Here is a 17440-nt window from a genome sequence, read left to right as displayed (position 1 = left end):
CTCACTACTCACGTGTTGGGGTAACGTGCACCCGGGCCTCTCCATACACACTGTCCGCTTGGAACTGCCGTAGCTATTGGCAAAATGCTCATAAAGGGGGCTTTTGTCAACCACGCGTTCCTCTTAGCAAGGCTCTGGCTACCCCCTGCATGCACACAAAAGCAGATCACGTCATCCATGTTAAATGACGGATAATTAAATGCCCGTTGAGCCAATTTATACCTGAAGTAGCCAGTTTCCCGGCATTTTTCTGGGGTGGTAAGGGAAGATAATTCGGAAAAGATACTGTTGTAGGTGTCCAGCACATGTTTTACATTCCATCTAGTAGCAATGCTGATCCAGAAACGTGCAATAAAGCAGCCATACAATCAGTAGGCGGTCAGTCATTCGAAGACCGACCAGGAAAGTGGCCACCGACGGCTGACGGCAGCAGGGTTCAGAGAAGGAAAACCTGACAGACGGGCCTTTATTCTGTGGCTTGGTTTTCAAAGGAGAACCTCCCGTTCTATGGCTCTGGTCACATGGCTTTTGGCAGTTTCAAGCTTTCGAATTTGTTTCCGCCTAAAATGCCGCGACAAGTCTTATCTCCTGAAAAGCAGCCAGCGAAATAAAGGCGTATGCAAAATCTGTTGTGCCGTGAGCCATCAATTTACTTTCAAAATTCTGATGATCTCTCTGGTCATTCCTCGGAAGTTTCTAAGCGTAGAGAACCGGGACAGACCCGTAGAATTTGAGTGGGGCGTTCGTTTCCGCTAGGGTTTGGCGAATCGGCGACAGTGGATCTCGGCGTCAAAGGTCAGCGAGACGTGTCAGGTATGTTTATTACAGCACATACGCTACCTGGGATAAACGGCGATATTCAAGATGCTGAGAGGAAACGAGGGGATAGATGTCGCGTCTTGAGTCATCTACAGGCGCATGGACGACCGAGCCAGAAAGTGACACAGCGTCCCACAACAACACTCGGCGATTAATTCAGGAGCTCACTACTCACGTGTTGGGGCAAGGTGCACGCGGGCATCCCCATACACACTGTCCGCTTGGAACTGTCGTAGCTATTGATAAAATCCTCAACTTTCCTGTCATCTGCGTGCGCAGACCGCAGTGCCTGCACCTGGATGTCACACTTTGAACCTCACGATTCCGGGTGTTGGCTTCCTGCCATCCAACTCCTTCCATGCGACATGGGAGTCATGTACGCAACGTGCCCACTTCACCATTCGGTTCCATTCGAAGCATTGTGCTGATGGAACCCAGGGAATTGGGGGAGAAGCAAAAACAGAGTTCACCTGGTTTCTTGCCGTGCGAGGCCACGCGACCAACATTAATTTTCGCTCCGATTGGGGAGGGGGCCGCAGCTAACCTTTCACCCCCAGCCCACCGTCCAAGACGCTGCCTCAGTCGTCCTCGGAGACCGCGCCGCTGGCGGACCGGCCGTCGCCCTCGCTGCCCGTGCCGCCGTCCGAGCCGACGCCGCTGCCGGTCTCCTCCACCGCTGGTGCCTCCTCCTCCTCCTCCGAGGACTCGCCGACGTCCGAGGACTGGCTGCACCAGCTGGTCTCAGAGTCCTCGGTGGTGGCTCGCCGGACGGGCGGCGCGTGCGGCGCCGCGAGGGCCGTGCTGCCAGGGCGACGAGGTCAGACGACGGCGGTGGGACCTGGACAGTCAGCCGGTGGAAAGTGCCTGCTTTCGAGATGACACGAGTAGCGGAGAACCTTTTTGTTGTTAGTTTTGGCATGCGCTTCTGCATGTGGAACGAGCAAAGACATGAATGGGAAGACAAATGGACACTCCGTGTGGTTTTTTATGGCACTCGTGCCTGAGTTCCGTGTGGGACATGTGGCTTGAAACAAAGTGGTGCACAAGACGCAGCCCACAAGACCTAGCAGAGCGTGGTTTCGATCCACGGACCTCTGGGTTATGGGCCCAGCACGCTTCCACTGCGCCACTCTGCTAGCAGAAGCGCATGGTGAGCGCAAGCAAGCGCACTGCTGGGTGATCCTCACGCATGAACAGATAATTTGTCCGACGTTAATTATCTCCAATGCGGCGCCTCACCTGGCACACCGGTGACCTTCGGCACAGCTAAGGAGGGCACAGGCGGCTCCGCGGCGCCAGGCTCCGCCTGCGCGCAGGCGACGCCGCCTGGCGGGCGGCAGGCGGCAGCGATAAGGCCGGTGCCGGCGGCAGATGCAGCTGGGGGCCGGCGGCCGGCTGCGCTGCCTACGGCCGGCTGCCGCTCGGGTGATTGGTCGGCCGGCCGCCGCTGAAGCAGGGGCCACAGTAGCGTGCTGGGGCAGCACAACAATAGTCAATGGAGTACAAAAGTAGCCATACAGGCACCTATTCAACGCATCATTACATTCGTTCCGTGACGCCATCACGCGGCCAAAAACATCTCATCAAAAGACGACGCATCTCTAGGTTCTTACTCTATCTCCGAGCACTCACCTGTAAATGGTATTTTGCAGGGCAGCTTAGACGACACTAAGTGTTTCTTAATAAGATATGAACGTCGTATACTCATCAAATACGACGTCTTGGTCGCCTTCAGAGAGATTACCACACGACCTTCACCACAGCCACCAAGCAAACGTGAATGCAACGAGTCGTGACCGGGCTATACGACTGTGGGGGTAGCGGCGCCATGTGCGTAATGGGGCCCAGCAGGCGCTGTGGTTGATGACGTCACCTTTGTTCGTGGTAGTTTAGTGGAGAGCGTGTGATCTCTCTGGTAATACCTCTCAAGTTCCTAAACAGGGAGAACTGGAACAGACCCGTAGAAGGTGGATGGGGAATCGCCTCCGCTAGGGTTTGGGGAATCGACGGCAGTGGATCTCGGCATAAAACTTCAGCGAGACGTGCCAGGCATGTTTATTATTGCACATACGCTACCTGGGATAAACGACATTCAAAATGGCTGAAAGGAAACGAGGGGATCGAGATGCTGGGATCTGGCGGTAGTTTTTGTGTTCGCGTCCACGTCATTGTGGTACCATGCCCCCCCCCCCCCCCCCCCCCCCCGCAGTGCATTCCACTAGATCAACCCGAACAATACTGTGCCTTTATCGCCATGTAAACGCGTGGTGTTTGTTGGCGTTTTAGTCATGGTCAAATGCAGTGAACAGGTCGTTTTCGGATTTGTCACGTCTTAAGTCATCTACCGGGCGCTGGCACGACCAAGCCATCAACTGACACAGCGTCCAGCAACACTCGGTGGTTGATCAGGAGCTCACTACCCACGTGTTGGGGTCAGTGTATCCGGACCCCCCCCCCCCCCCCATACACACTGTCCGCTTGGAACTGTCGTAGTTAATGATAGCATCCTCAACTATCCTGTCATCTGCGTGCGCAGACTGCAGTGCCTTACGCGCCTGGATGTCACACTTTGAACCTCACTAGTCCGGGTGTGGCTTCCCGCCATCCAACTCCCTCCATGCGACATGGGCGTCATGTACGCAACGTGCTCACTTCACCAGTCGGTCTCCCTCGAAGCATAGTGCCGATGAAGCCCCAGAGAATTGGGGGAGGAGAAGCAAAAGCAGAGTTCATCTGGTTTCTTGCTGTGAGAAGCTAGCGACCTCTATTTAATTTTCGCCCCGACTGGGGGAGGGGCAGCAGCTGACCCTCGACCCCGAGGCCCACCGTCCAAGCCACTGCCTCAGTCGTCATCGGAGACCCGCGCCGCTGGCGGACCGACCGTCGCCCTCGCTGCCGGTTGCCGCCGTCCGAGCCGACGCCGCTGCCGGTCTCCTCCACCGCTGGTGCCTCCTCCTCCTCCTCCGAGGACTCGCCGGCGTCCGAGGACTGGCTGCACCAGCTGGTCTCAGAGTCCTCGGTGGTGGCTCGCCGGACGGGCGGCGCGTGCGGCGGCGCCGCCGACTCCCGGCGCCGCGAGGGCCGTGCTGCCAGGGCGACGAGGTCAGACGACGGCGGTGGGACCTGGACGGTCAGCCGGTGGAAAGCGCCTGCTTTCGAGATGTCACGAGTAGCGGATAACTTTTTTGTTGTTAGTTTTGGCATGTTTTTCTGCACGTAGAACGAGCAAAGCATTGAATGGAAAGTCAAATGGACACTCCGTGTGTTTTTTATGCCACTCGTGCCTGAGTTCCGTGTGGGACGTGTACCTTGAAGCAAAGTGACACACAAGACGCTGCCCACAAAACGTAGCAGAGCGTGGTTTCGATCCACGGACCCTCTGGGTTATGTGCACAGCGCGCTTGCACTGCGCCACTCTGCTGGGTGACCAGCACGCATGAACAGATAATTTGCCCGTCGTTAGTTATCTTCAAATGCGGCATCTCACCTGGCACACCGGTGACCTTCGGTACAGCTAAGGAGAGCACAGGCGGCTCCGCGGCGCCAGGCTCCCGCCTGCGCGCAGGCTGACGCCGCCTGGCGGGCGGCAGGCGGCAGTGACAAGGCCGGCGCCGGCGGCGGACACAGCTGGGAGCCGGCGGCCGGCCGCGCCGCCTGCGGGCCGGCTGCCGCTCGGTTGATTAGTCGACCGGCCGCCGCTGAAGCAGGGGCCACAGTGTAGACAATCCTAACCATTAGTGAATAAGGTATGAATGCTCTTGCAGACATCCGAGGCAAGCAGTCGGAAACCGCCACCATAATCACGCCGCAAGGCTCTAGACTGAACAGAGGGCTAGCGCCAGCGAACCAGGGGCGCTCTTGGCGTTGGCGAGGATGACCACGTGAGCAAGAAGTAGTAACGGGAAAAAAACACATTTCGGATCACCTCTCAGACAGACGTGCCACCCGACTCACTCGGCTTACCTCCGAACACCAGGTGTCGTGCCACAAACGGCCGGTCTTCACCGTCGCGACCACGCAGCCAGCGTCTCCGTGTGCACGCCGACTGAGGTGCGGAGCCGGTGGTGCAGCGGTGCGCGCGCCCGCCATGCTCGCTAAATAAAGCGAAGTCCGCAGACTGTGTCGCTGCCGGTGCACCGGAAGTAACAAGTGCAGCGCTTCTCCCCATGCTCCGACCACGCGCAACGTACTTGGTTTGGTGCGGACGTAGAGAACATGCCCATTTGAGCCTGACACATTACATGAGCGTGCAGAAGTTCCTTCGTTGGCTGAAGCTTCCAAGGTGATCATTTTGAAATGTTTCGGGACGCAGGAAACTGAAGCACATATGACGAAAGATCGGGGTACTTTAGAGGCTGGGGTGTCAGGTCCGCTTAGATTTAAAACTTTCCGTCGTCCTGAAATGCACATTTGAGATCTAAAGCTTTGAAGCCCTGTGCTCTGGGGAAAGTCCGCTACGTATGCACACAATATGCCCTGTTGTAGTTTTTATATTCTCTTTTTGTCCTCATGACCCTCATGAAAGGTACAAGCAAACGAAACAAAATAGTTCGATTTTCCGACGTGTCGTACAAGTCGCTTAGTCACTATTCAGCCAATTCGGCGCCTACCGAACATCTCGCAGCATTCCCGTGCTTCGCACTCCAACACCGTCGACAGGAACGGCTCCAGACGCCACGGGTAGTCCTCGGACGTCGCTTTGCTCAGCGCACCCTCGCCTGTGCGCCCGTACAGGGGCGTTAGATTGCGCCAGCACGCACCCCGCTCCAACAGCCAGCTCGTGCGCGGGCGACCTGCTGTGCCAGAACAGGACCGTCGTGACGTCGTCTGGACGTACATTGTTTGCCGGATCATTGCCAGGGGTTTCTGCGAACATCTGCGGCATTGTCTTCGTAAACCAGAAGCTGTCGAGGTTCACGTGCACTTTCGGCTTCGCTACCAACTATTTGTAACCGAACGCATCGGTAAGGATCCCCCCGGCAGCGTGTTCACGTAATCCCCACGTTGAAATTAGCTCACCACTCGCTTCTGCATTATCATATTGCGCGCAAATTGGCCTAATTTGTATCTCCTCTCTGCAGCTTGGTAGAAGGTCTTCGTTTGATATTCACTCCCAAAAAATCGGCGTTCATCCAGTTTCCCGTTTCATTATCCCCTAGAGCTTGTTAAGCTTCCCTAGAAATGCCATTTTCACTCGTTTCAGGCGTCCACCTGACAACCTCTTTCACAGCATCCACTCCCAAGCACGCTCCCTCTCAGCTGCTTCACTCCACTCGGGAGCGTCCGACCACTCATCACCATTCGCGAGCTTATCCCATTGCGGTGTTCCACGGTGTCATCGCGATGTCATCGCGGGTGTCATTATGCCCCACCTTAGCCACGGATCACCTCTCTTCCAGGCTTTAGCAATAGCCCCTCCTCCCTCCGCGTCCCCTCCTCTCTCCGCAGCCCCCCCCCCCCCCTCCCCTTCTCCTTCTGCTTGTCGCCGGTCTTCTCTGGCAGTCACCAGCTCACGAGTCGGTGGTCTGGTCGGCCGTGTCCTCGGGGGACGTGGCCTCGGTCTCCTCGCGGCTCGGGTCCAGCAGGTCGTCGACGGCCGCCTCCAGGCCGTCCACCACGTCGGCGATCTGGTCTGCCACGGACATGACCGGCGCCAGGCCCGACTCGTCGTCGCCGGCCGCCGTCACCATGCTCGACGAGCCGGCCGAGTCGTCTGTCGGTGCCGTCGCCGCCGCCGACGACGTCGACTCGGCGGCCGCCGCCGCCGACGAGGCCGCCGTCGCCGACGACGCTGCGGTCGCCGACGAGGCACCCGTCGCCGATGAGGCGCCCGTCGCCGACGAAGCCTGCGTCGCTTCCGTCGACGAGGCTGTTGCGGCGGCCGTGGACGACGTTCTGGCCGCCATAGTGGACGACTTGCGCGCAGTGGCCGTGGATGACGTTTTCGCGGCCATGACCGACGAGATCTTGGCCGCCACCGTGGACGAGAGCTTAGCAGCCATGGTGGACGAGGTTTTGGCGGCCATAGTGGACGAGGTTTTGGCGGCCATGGTAGACGAGGTTTTGGCGGCCATGGTGGATGAGGCCTTGGCGGCCATTGTGGATGACGCCTTGGCGGCGGCGGTGGACGAGGATTTGGCGGCGACTGAGCCAACCGAGCCCTGCCTGGCGGCCGAGCTGGCCAGGTTAGCGCCAGCGGCATCTGTAGGAGCGGTTACCGCCAATCAGAGGATGGGAGGGGGCGCAGGACGGCACCGCAACAGGCACCCGCCTGTGGTACACCGCAAGCATCGTGTTGCCAGCCGGTCTGTGGGGACGGTGCGACGGGCACGAGAACCGTGCAACTCATAACGGCTGGAAGGCGTCGCAAAACGTTCAAAATGGGAGGTGGTGGTTATTTCGGCACAGCGTAGTCTAAACTAAAAAAAGGCAAAAAGTGACGTGCCCACTTGCTACCCGACATGACACCAACGTGCGCACCCGACGTCACTCTGACGTCACGGCAGTGCCGGCGCCGTGGCCCAGCCACCTGCGCTATCCCTGCGGCGACGGGGACGTACCCTGCGGGCCGGGCGAGTCGGCGCTGAGGTCGGGCGCCTGGAAGTCGACGCTGTCCAGCTGCGCCTCCACCCCCCTTCTCGTTCATCTGCCGCTGCTGGCACTCCTGGCGTGCCGCCTTCTCCTGCGGGCACGCGGCACCGACGACGGAAGGTGAGAGGACGGGTGATTACAGCGCGTGGAGACGCCGACGTTTGCGGCCGCGTGCGGGGGCGACGCGCGCTCCGACTTCAGGAGCGTACGCCGGCCATGACGTGACGGGGCGTTCGCCCGCGATGCTCGCCTCAACACCTCATTACGTGCGTCAAGTCCTTCGGACCACAGAAGCACGCAAAACACTCTGCAAGCGCTGATATGTATTCGCCGGCGCTAGCGACAAAAATGTTGTCGCTGTTATTTCACGATGCTCCGAGCTCCACGGTAGCCAACTGATGTTTGGGTGGTCTCCACCTCGAATTTGATTCAATCCCCAACGACGACAGCGCACTGGGGAAGCTGTGGACGCTTACGGAACCCGGTAAAACGAACGTGCAAATATCTCACCTTTTAACGGCGTAAGCAATACTTGTGCCTTCCTCCTCTTGAGCAATTTACATCCATATCAAGCACCCCGTTACCTGTTCCACCACGGGTCAGAATGAACCATCCTGACTTCCGTGGCACTCACAAACCACCAATCAGCGCCGCCATTTAGATTCGGCACTCGCCCGGCCCAGCCCGGACGCCTCCCCATCTGTAGCGCCAGCGTCCAGCGGCACCACACGGCCCCACCTTGTACACGGTCTCGAAGAAGCTCTTCTGCGCCTCCTCGATCAGCTCCACCTCGATCTGCTCCTTCTCGGCGCGCGCGCTGGCCGTCAGCGTCGGGGAGATGGTCGACGGGCGCTCAGACACTGGCGGCACCGGCGGCGGGCGCGATCAGAGGGCCGGGTGCGGTCAAAGGGGCCGGTTGCGGTCAGAGGGCCGGGTGCGGTCAGAGGGCCGGGTGCGGTCAGAGGGCCGGGTGCGGTCAGAGGGGCCGGGTGCGGTCAGAGGGCCGGGTGCGGTCAGAGGGGCCGGGTGCGGTTGGAGGGAACAGGCGCGGGTCAGAAGGGCCGGGTGCGGTCAGAGGGCCGGTTGCGGTCAGAGGGCCGGGTGCGGTCAGAGGGCCGGGTGCGGTCAGAGGGCCGGGTGCGGTCAGAGGGGCCGGGTGCGGTTGGAGGGAACAGGCGCGGTCAGAAGGGCCGGGTGCGGTCAGAGGGGCCGGTTGCGGTCAGAGGGCCGGGTGCGGTCAGAGGGCCGGGTGCGGTCAGAGGGCCGGGTGCGGTCAGAGGGGCCGGTTGCGGTCAGAGGGCCGGGTGCGGTCAGAGGGCCGGGTGCGGTCAGAGGGGACAGACGCGGTTGGAGGGAACAGGGCGCGGTCAGAAGGGCCGGGTGCGGTCAGAGGGGCCGGGTGCAGTCGAGGCCCATATGCGGTCAGAGGGGACAGACGCGGTTGGAGGGAACAGGCGCGGCCAGAGGGTCGGATTGCGGTCAGAGAGTCGAGTGCGGTCAGGTTTTGGATTAAAACAGATGATATCCTGGCGTACTCAGCTCCGAAAGACAGCATCCTGACTGATCGGATGCACCTGGTCCTCCCCATCACGTGTGCAATGTGCCAGTGCTGTCCCCCGGGGCGGCCATCACGTGACCGACGCGCGTCTCACCGGCGGAGTTTGCGCTGTCGGCCTTCATCTTCTTCAGCAGTCGCGCCTCACGATTCTTCCCTTCGAGGATTTTCTCACGTCGCGTCTCCCGCTCAAACATCTGGCAAACGGGGCAACATCGTGCACAGACACAACACCTGGCTGCGGCAGTTCCAAACTCACATGGACACGAGGCATCAGCTGGCTGGAGCGGGTGAACCCCGCCCGAAAAGGTCATCGGTATCAAGAGAACGGCACAGGAGTCAGTCCCGCCTCGTGGCGCGCACGCGATCCCCACATCGGTACGTCGCGCGGTGTGTGGCGCTTATGGCAGGGCGGGAGGAACAACAAGTCAGCTGCGAGAGCCTCAGACTTCCCCGCGAGAGGCTCGGGTTCGTTCGCGGGTGAGACAACGACCCCGCGCGCTAAGTCAACCGTCGTAGTCTCTGCCACTCGACGGAGTGCCACACCGCCGCGGGACCAGCCGCGGCCACGGCCGGAGCCGGTGCCGGGCCGGCGACCTACCGCCGTCAGCACGAGCCGGTCGTTCTTCTGCGAGCTGACGAGGCTGTCGGAGAGCTCGAGCAGCGTGATTTGACCGTCGGCGCTGCCGGCCGCCAGGATCGAGCCGGCCTCCTGCACCCGCAGCGTCTCCAGCTGACTGTCACCCACCTGGGGCCAGGTCAGGTCAGGTCAGTTCAGGTCAGGTCAAGTCAAAGCACTGCACCCGCGACGCCTCTAGCCGTCACCAGCCTCCTGGGATGGTATCACGTCAGGTCAGGATATCGCACAAAGGAACACTTCTTTTCTGTAGAAGGACTTGCATGGCTGACAATACATCGTATTTTAACGTTTGTTGGGGACCGCAGATATCGTGCCCTAAAAGCCTCAATTCTCATCACCATCACCTTTGCGCTAAAGATGGAGTGAGCGGATCACATCCTACCTGTACGGTGAGCACGGGCAGCCGCTGCTGGTACAGGATGTCCCACACGTCCACGGTGCCGTCGGCCTTGGTGGTGAAGAAACCGAAGGTCGGCTGGGGCTCCAGGCCCCGTTTGTCAGGCGCACCTCGCCGTTACTGGGGGCGGGCTCCGCCCAGTCAGAGCCGCCGCCAATCAGAGGGTAGCACGGCTAGAACTCAGCCAATCAGGGCAAGGCATGGGTGGCCAACGGCCAATTGGCGCATGCTGCGGTTACCAGCGATTGGCAGGCAGTCGATCTGTGCGGTTAATGAATCGTTAGCGAGAGCTGACCACGGCCCACAGCCAATGAAAAAGTCGGGGGACAAAAACAGCCAATCCGATATCGCGAAACTTAAAGACTACCAATCAAACAACTAAGACTTTAACGAGCTAATCAACGCGAAGCATGGCGTTCATGATCACGTTCATCCGAACGTTTATGTTTACGTTCATGTGTATGTTAATGCTCATGGAAAAATGTTTTTGTGGTGTAAAGATTCCGCCCCTAATCTGCCGACCCGTGCCCGACGGGCCGCCGGCTGTGCAGCCGCTCTGAACGCACTCCCCGAATGCACCTGCGAGTGTTGGTGCCCACAGCAATTTGGCAGGCTTTAACTTACCAACGTCACGCGTGTACTCAGGGCACTCACTCTGAAGTCACTCGGGAGCATGCCGGATGTGGCCCGTCTCTAGCGGCGTATGTGCGTGTGTGTGGGCAGGGGGGGGGGGCTTACTCGGTCCAGAAAATGGCGCTCTCGCGACACTCCTCCGACCAGATCTTGGCGCACCAGTCGCCGATGGTGAGGAAGTTCTTCAGGAAGGCCGGGTTCCGCTGGACCTGAGCAGCGGTTAGAACACGGGCGTCGCTGATACCTGTTTACTGGACACTGGCCACGGCCATGAGTGTCAGGCGCCAGTTGGTAATGAGCAGCCGTCATGAGTTGTGTTAGAGCCAAGTTCGGCGAGTTTACGTGGAGAACGAAGTGCTCATACATCGCATGACGATGTCTGGATGGCCAGGCGCAAAGTGATGCGAGAACAGATGAACAGCAGAAGTCTTGGTTTGCAGTTCCTGTACCTCTAATCGTCTGTCTGTTACCACGTGTCCGTATTCCGACTTCATAATAACGCCCCCTGTTCGTCACTCCCAGCATCCACCGTTTCTACAGCATAATAGTCCCTCCCCCCTCCCCCCGCTAAACAGCCGAACATTTCGCCAGTCCTCTGAACGCCTGACATTGACTTCCCCACCTCGCACGTCAACACCGACTGCCGGCCGACCCTCTCTCAACCGCCCAGCCCCACCCACAGACCCACGCCAGCCCCATCCACAGACCCACGCGGCCTGCGGGTCTGTGGCCTGAGGTCCGTCCGAGGGGAGACCGTCTCCCATTCCCCTCGCCCCGTCACCACCGCCCGGCGCGGCGCCCACCTGCTTGACGGCACCCAGGTGGGCCGAGTAGATGGCGGCGATCTTCTCCGTCTGCGTCTTGCCCTTGCGGTTGCACTGGATGACGCAGCCCTGCTCGGTGCCGATCATGAACTTGGTCGGGATGGTGGTCTCGTACTCGAGCACGGTGGCGCCCTGCGCCAGCCGCAGCGACGGCTCCTGCGTCTTGTTCACGTCAATGATCAGCGTCTCCGTCGGCTCTGAGAGCTTTCGCGTGTCCCACCACAGCACCTGAGGTCGGCGGCAGGCCAGGTCAGACGACCTGAGGTCGGCTGAGGTCGAGAGATCTGAGGTCAGGGCCAGGTACCATCCACCAACGCCCGCCGTGGTGAGGTGACAAAGACGGCCGCTCCACAAAACCAGCCGTTTATCAGCGCGCTCCTGTTTACACAGCATTAACGTGTGAAGGTAAGCGTCGGCGGTCGACGAGCACTTTCTGTGCCTTTCATCGCGAGCAGTAATGAATACGATTGCTCACGTCACGTCACTGACCACCGTCCTTGTCATCACTACGGAGTAAGTGTATGCTACCACGAGTCCACTCTTGCGACCGCCGGCACCTGCACGTCTTTCAGTTCACCACCGGACCCGATGCCGAACCCAGACCGCCCGCGCCAGAAGCCGTTGTTTCAGACCACCTGGTTACGTCCCCATCCGGCCGACACCCTCCCTTCCCTGATCGTGCTCACCATGCCGTCGGTGGAGGCGGTGAAGAGCTCGGTGCCGGACTTGGAGTTCACCCAGACGGTGCTGTAGACGGGGGTCGCGGTGGCTGGCCTCCAGTGTGCTCATCTCCACCGGCTGCGGGCCGCGCCGCCGGTCGAACCAGCACACCCGGCCGCGGTACGTGCCGCCGGCCAGCACGAACGACTCCTTCGGGTTGAACTCGACCGAGACCAGGCAGTCCGGCGGCGCCATGGTGTAGTCGGGCCGGCTCGGGTTCTCTGTCGGCGGCGACGGGCGTGGGGGGAGGGGCGTCAGGACAAGGGGAGGTCACGTGGGACGGCGCAGCCGCAGGGATGGGCGGCGTGCCCTCATGACCTTGAACCGTGACATCATACCTCGGCGGCAGTGCGTGCAGCGAAACTTATATTTGCGCCTGACACGGCGTTGCAAGGGACGGGTGCACCCAACACGCCTGCCTTCCTACCGTCATTCGCCGGGTGGTACCACTCCTGATAACATGGACGGGCGTTTTTGGCCGGGAGCTTCGCACAAATTGGTAAACATACCATTCAAAGTAAGCTGCAACAAACACGATACTTCTGCAGGACGAACGATCCATCGACCGTCTTGCCTCCGGTCCCCTGTGGCAAACTGCAAACCGAGTCAGTCACAGCACCGGCTCCGCAGACCGCTCCCCCTTCCCCCCCCCCCCCCTTCTAGGGACAGGAAGCGGCAGCTGCTCACCCACGTCCCAGACGAATGACTGGGTGGGCAGGTCCTGGGCGCTGCTCTGGAAACGCAGGCTGGTGTAGGCGGCGGCCAGATGAGAGGCGTCCGGACTCCAGCTGAGACTGGACACCTGGCACAGACACACGGCGAGTTATAAGGGGGCACATGCAGTCAGAGGCGTCCAGACACCAACTGGGGCAAGAGACCAAAACAACAAACACAATGGGATCTGTGTGGAGATAACAATTCTTTGAAATCCCAATGGCAGCACTAAGAGCGACGCTCTAGCAAGCGGGAGCCATCCAACAAACCTTTGTGGTGGTGGCAGCACTCAATGCTGACTCGTTGACTTCTTTAACAACTCCTGAGACTGACACGAATATTTTCAAACCTCGTTCTTGTAAACGTCAATTGGCAGGCCGAACCCAGTTAAGCAGCAAAAACGCGGGACAAGCGAATACATGTATGGCCGTCAGTAGTGGGGGACCTTACCGCCCTGTGGACGGGACAGGGGTCGCGGAAGACGTTGATGGTCTTGGCGCTGGTGGTGTCGTCCCCGGGGGCGTCAGCTCCTTCGCCCCCGAAGTACTCCTCGTAGATGTCTAGCGTGTTGTTCTGCTTGATGCAGTGCTCCATCATCTGCCCGCCAAGGTCACCCGGGTGAGGTCACGTGGTCAGGCCTCAGGGCAGGTTAAGATCATGTGATCAGGTCACCGAGTCAGGGTAGGACGAAAACGTGCCAGACGACAGCAACAGCATGGCGATGTGTCAGCCCTAACGATGTGTCAGGCATAGCAATGTGTCAGGCGCAGCGATGTCTCAAATCAACGGACTCGAGAACGGTATCGGGTCACGGGTCGCCGGGGGCCACCGCAAATCGGGTCAGACCCAGCGGGATAAAGCCAGGCTAGATCAGGCACCGGCGTGTCTGTTTCTTGCGCCGCTATCGTCAAAAGACCACTGCGCTAAAACCACTGCAGCGGCTAGACGCGTCACAACCAACAGTGGGAGAGACAACAGTGGCGCGTCACTGGGTTAGTGACGCGCCACGCGATGGAAGATCGAACGCTGACTTTGACCAAAAATGTTTGAAGATATGTAGAAACAGTCGACTCACTCCTTAGCTGCATCGCACATTCTGGACTCGCGGCGAGGACGTAAACTGCATGATATTTGGCCAACGAGCCTCATGCATTACAGATGTCGCGACTATGATGGCACATGGATGCTTGACATAATGGTAAAATAATCACGCATCATCATGTATCATCATGGATGCATGGCATAAGATGGCATATGGATACTTCACGCGTGCATTGCGCACAACACAAACGAGCGCATAGCGGCGTGGCTCGTAACTTCCCCATTTTATGGTTATTACCCTCTAGCGCCACGATACAAATTTATGGCCACAGACTGTCTCACTGACTCTGATTGTCAAGAGTAGACACAAGACAAAGGGTAGCATCGCAGAACGCAATCATTCAACAGTTTCGCATCCTGACGCCTGCGCGAAGTCCTGGTGTACCGCAACAACCCTTGCTGAGGATGAGCGAGCTTTGCTGTCAATGATGATCATCAAAGAATAACTAGAGTAGCAATAATGTCACTAACGATGGCTGATAAGAACAAACAAAATAATTTTTTTCTTTTCCATGAAGTTGCCATTGCTACAGCTCAGCTTGCCAATGCTTGCACCAGTTCAAGGAATGAGACTAGTTGAACATTTCGCCAACGCGGGATTCGAACCCAGGTCCTCTACAAACTCCGACATACCGTCACTCGGCGTCACCGGCACTCCCCTAGCATCAGGGATTCGTCGAGCTTTTATGAAGGGAACGCTGCGTACGTCATCGTGAACCCTTTTATGGAACGCCAGCTACTAACAGAGGTTACTAACAGAGGTTACAGAGGTTAGCGATCAGGAGCCATGGTGCAAACGGGACTCGAACCCGGACCTCCAAGTCGGAACCGAAGGCGCCAACCACTCGGCGATCGCCGGCGCCGACACTCACCGAGCCGAGCTGCAGCACGGAGGACATGTACACGTCGTCCTTCTCCACCTTCTTCTTAAAACGGGTCGTTTGCTCCACGTCCTGGGGATTGATGTCCTTGGGCCAGCCACCCTCGGTGTGATCGACGCCCGTTGTGGCGTACTCGGCGCGGTCCGTGCTCACCTGACATCAGGTCACGACAGGGGGGAGGGGGGGGGGGGGGGTCAAACGAAACCGGCTGGGAGCCTGCGCGGGGGAGAAAGAGGTCGGTTGAAAACAAAAATGGAAGCATGCAAAGTCCTTGCAAGGCTGCATCCGATGCCGTCTTCATCTTGAAGCATACTGTTTGAGGGCATAAGAGCTATCACCGCCCACAGCCCGAAGAAAGACAGAAGATTGCCGAGCCCTTTTCACCTCATTAAACCAGTGCTCCAACAGGACTAGCATCAGTGTCAGTGGCCGGTGGCAGTGGCCGTTACTGAAGGTGAAAAGGACGTCATTCCATTGCTAAACTTATTCGAATCGAAGGGATATAATTGCGTTACAGACCACCTGATTTGCACTTGTATTTTTCCCCCTTATTTGGCTGCCGTGAACCGGTTAACACTCTACCAGTTATTGCCCCGATCCTCGGTTCCCGGTGTGCCCCGAAGCATAGCCATCCATTGACTGAGACTTTCCCAGCTCATCTCAAGCATCGTACTGCAAACACACCGTGTTGTGCGAGTTGTGCGCTTCAGCGTCTGAATTCCACGCGGGCATCGTCTTACTTCGCGCCCTTGTGAAAACGCAGGAGACATGACAACCATGACATGAGCCACCAGGAGACGTGACATGACATGACAACAACCGCTGAACGCCTCGCCAACCCCAGTCGAAGACCAGATCACACGTTGCATCAAACAATGTGTCAACTCTAGCCGGAGCACGTGCTCTGCCTCGCACATCCGACAGCCTCGCTCCCGCCGGGCTCGTGGCGGATTCTCGGGCCGGTGGGCCGAAGAGACGCGGCAGCCGTTGACTGACCTCATGCTCCGACATCTCGCAGCCGACCTGCGTGCCGCGGTGCACCGGGTTCACGTGCAGGAACTTGGCGGCCAGCTCCGCGTTCGGCGCGATTGTCGCACGTGATGGCGGCTGTTGCCGGCACGCGTCAGGGGTCAGTGTTACGGGTGATGACACTAGGCGGGCACGGGTCGGAGGTCAGTGTTATTGGTGATGGCGTGATGCGGGCACGGGTCAAAGGTCAGTGTTACGGGTGATGACGCGAGGTGGGCATGGGTAAGAGGTCAGGGTCACAGGTATGACGCGGGCGGGCACGAGCTGGATGCTAACGGCGCGCTGCCGCATCCCAGAGGTCAGACTAAGCACGGTATTCAACCGGAACTGATTGTGATGACAAATGCGAGACGAGCAGCCAAACGCCCGTCCAGCACACCGGTTCACGGCACATGGTGGGGCAGGGACGCAATCCGGGCCAGAGGACGGATAAGCAGCGCGCTTAGGTAGGTGCGTGAGGGATCGAAATGTTCGCGAGTGGCTAACAACTTAAACAATAGAACACTGTAGAAAATACAACTTCAATTATGCACTGTGTATCTAGAAAGGCAGTTAATTGAGCGCCGGATGTTGTCATCAAAGTAGCTGATGCTGTGTCATTGCCTTGGAACACGACATTCATCAGGTGAGTTCGAACTCCACCCAAGGTGGTGCTTTTCCCGACTGGCAATGGAGAACCTTTAACAAGGGGCGCGCCTATCAGCGTCATGACGCTTGAAACTTGTAGTTCCCGTCGAGCATGTGTAGTTCCCACCACTTCGTAGATTGGTTTAGTGGCCAAGAATAAGCTGTACTTAGCGACTACACTGACACCAACTTCACCTGAGCCAACCATCAGGTGAACAAATGTGCATAACAGAAAGAGCTATTGCAAGGGATGCTACAAGGTGGGCGTGATGCCTCCAGACTTATCAAGCGCTCGCACATAGCACGCACTGCGGCCATACTCACAACTACTTGCATTCACCAGCGCGTTGCCAATGTGCTTTATGTGCTATTCGCCGCATGCTACGCTCGGTATTCTCATGTACGTGTGCGGCAAATGCTACCGGTTCACTTCACACCTGGCTCGCTGTTGAAGAAAACATTGTCGCCCAAATTCCGAGCGCTTCTTGATGTAAACGTATTGGAAATCCATCGTGAATCTGGAAACAAAACGATGCGGCATGTTAAAACATATGATTTGAGGAGATCTGCCCCTGACGTACTTAAGCTAGCAGTCGAATCTAATCGCGACAGTGGCAAAACCTGACGGACGGAACCGTGTCGATCATAGCTGTACACACCGATGGTTGCAGCAATGTCGGCACGATTCGGAAACATCGCGACGAATACGAAATGCGCGAGCGAATTAGCACAAACGACCGCAGAATGGGTTTTAAGCCGTTTCCTATTCCATTTCGCGCATTCCAGCTTCTTTTGTCATTATACGTGGCCGGTCCTTGTTAAAACTGTTTGTCGTTTCCAAAGCCTCGGACATGCATGCCGTGTTACCAATTGACTGCGCATGTAATATATTTTCTGCAAGAGTCCACG

At 58.3% G+C, this 17440-nt stretch overlaps 1 non-coding gene and 1 pseudogene across 1 annotated transcript; both read right to left on the bottom strand.

The window, feature by feature from the left end:
- Positions 1-1883: 1883 nt before the first annotated feature.
- TRNAM-CAU (transfer RNA methionine (anticodon CAU)) lies at positions 1884-1955 on the bottom strand. Its single transcript has one exon. It is a non-coding gene; the product is annotated as a tRNA-Met (tRNA).
- Positions 1956-6329: 4374 nt separating this feature from the next.
- LOC119095103 (dynein intermediate chain 2, axonemal-like) lies at positions 6330-14893 on the bottom strand (annotated as a pseudogene).
- Positions 14894-17440: the final 2547 nt, after the last annotated feature.

The sequence above is a fragment of the Pollicipes pollicipes genome, unplaced genomic scaffold, assembly GCF_011947565.3.
Source record: "Pollicipes pollicipes isolate AB1234 unplaced genomic scaffold, Ppol_2.1 Scaffold_4219;HRSCAF=4965_pilon_pilon_pilon, whole genome shotgun sequence".
Classification (NCBI taxonomy): domain Eukaryota; kingdom Metazoa; phylum Arthropoda; class Thecostraca; order Pollicipedomorpha; family Pollicipedidae; genus Pollicipes; species Pollicipes pollicipes.
This window is presented reverse-complemented; position numbering and strand designations above follow the sequence as displayed.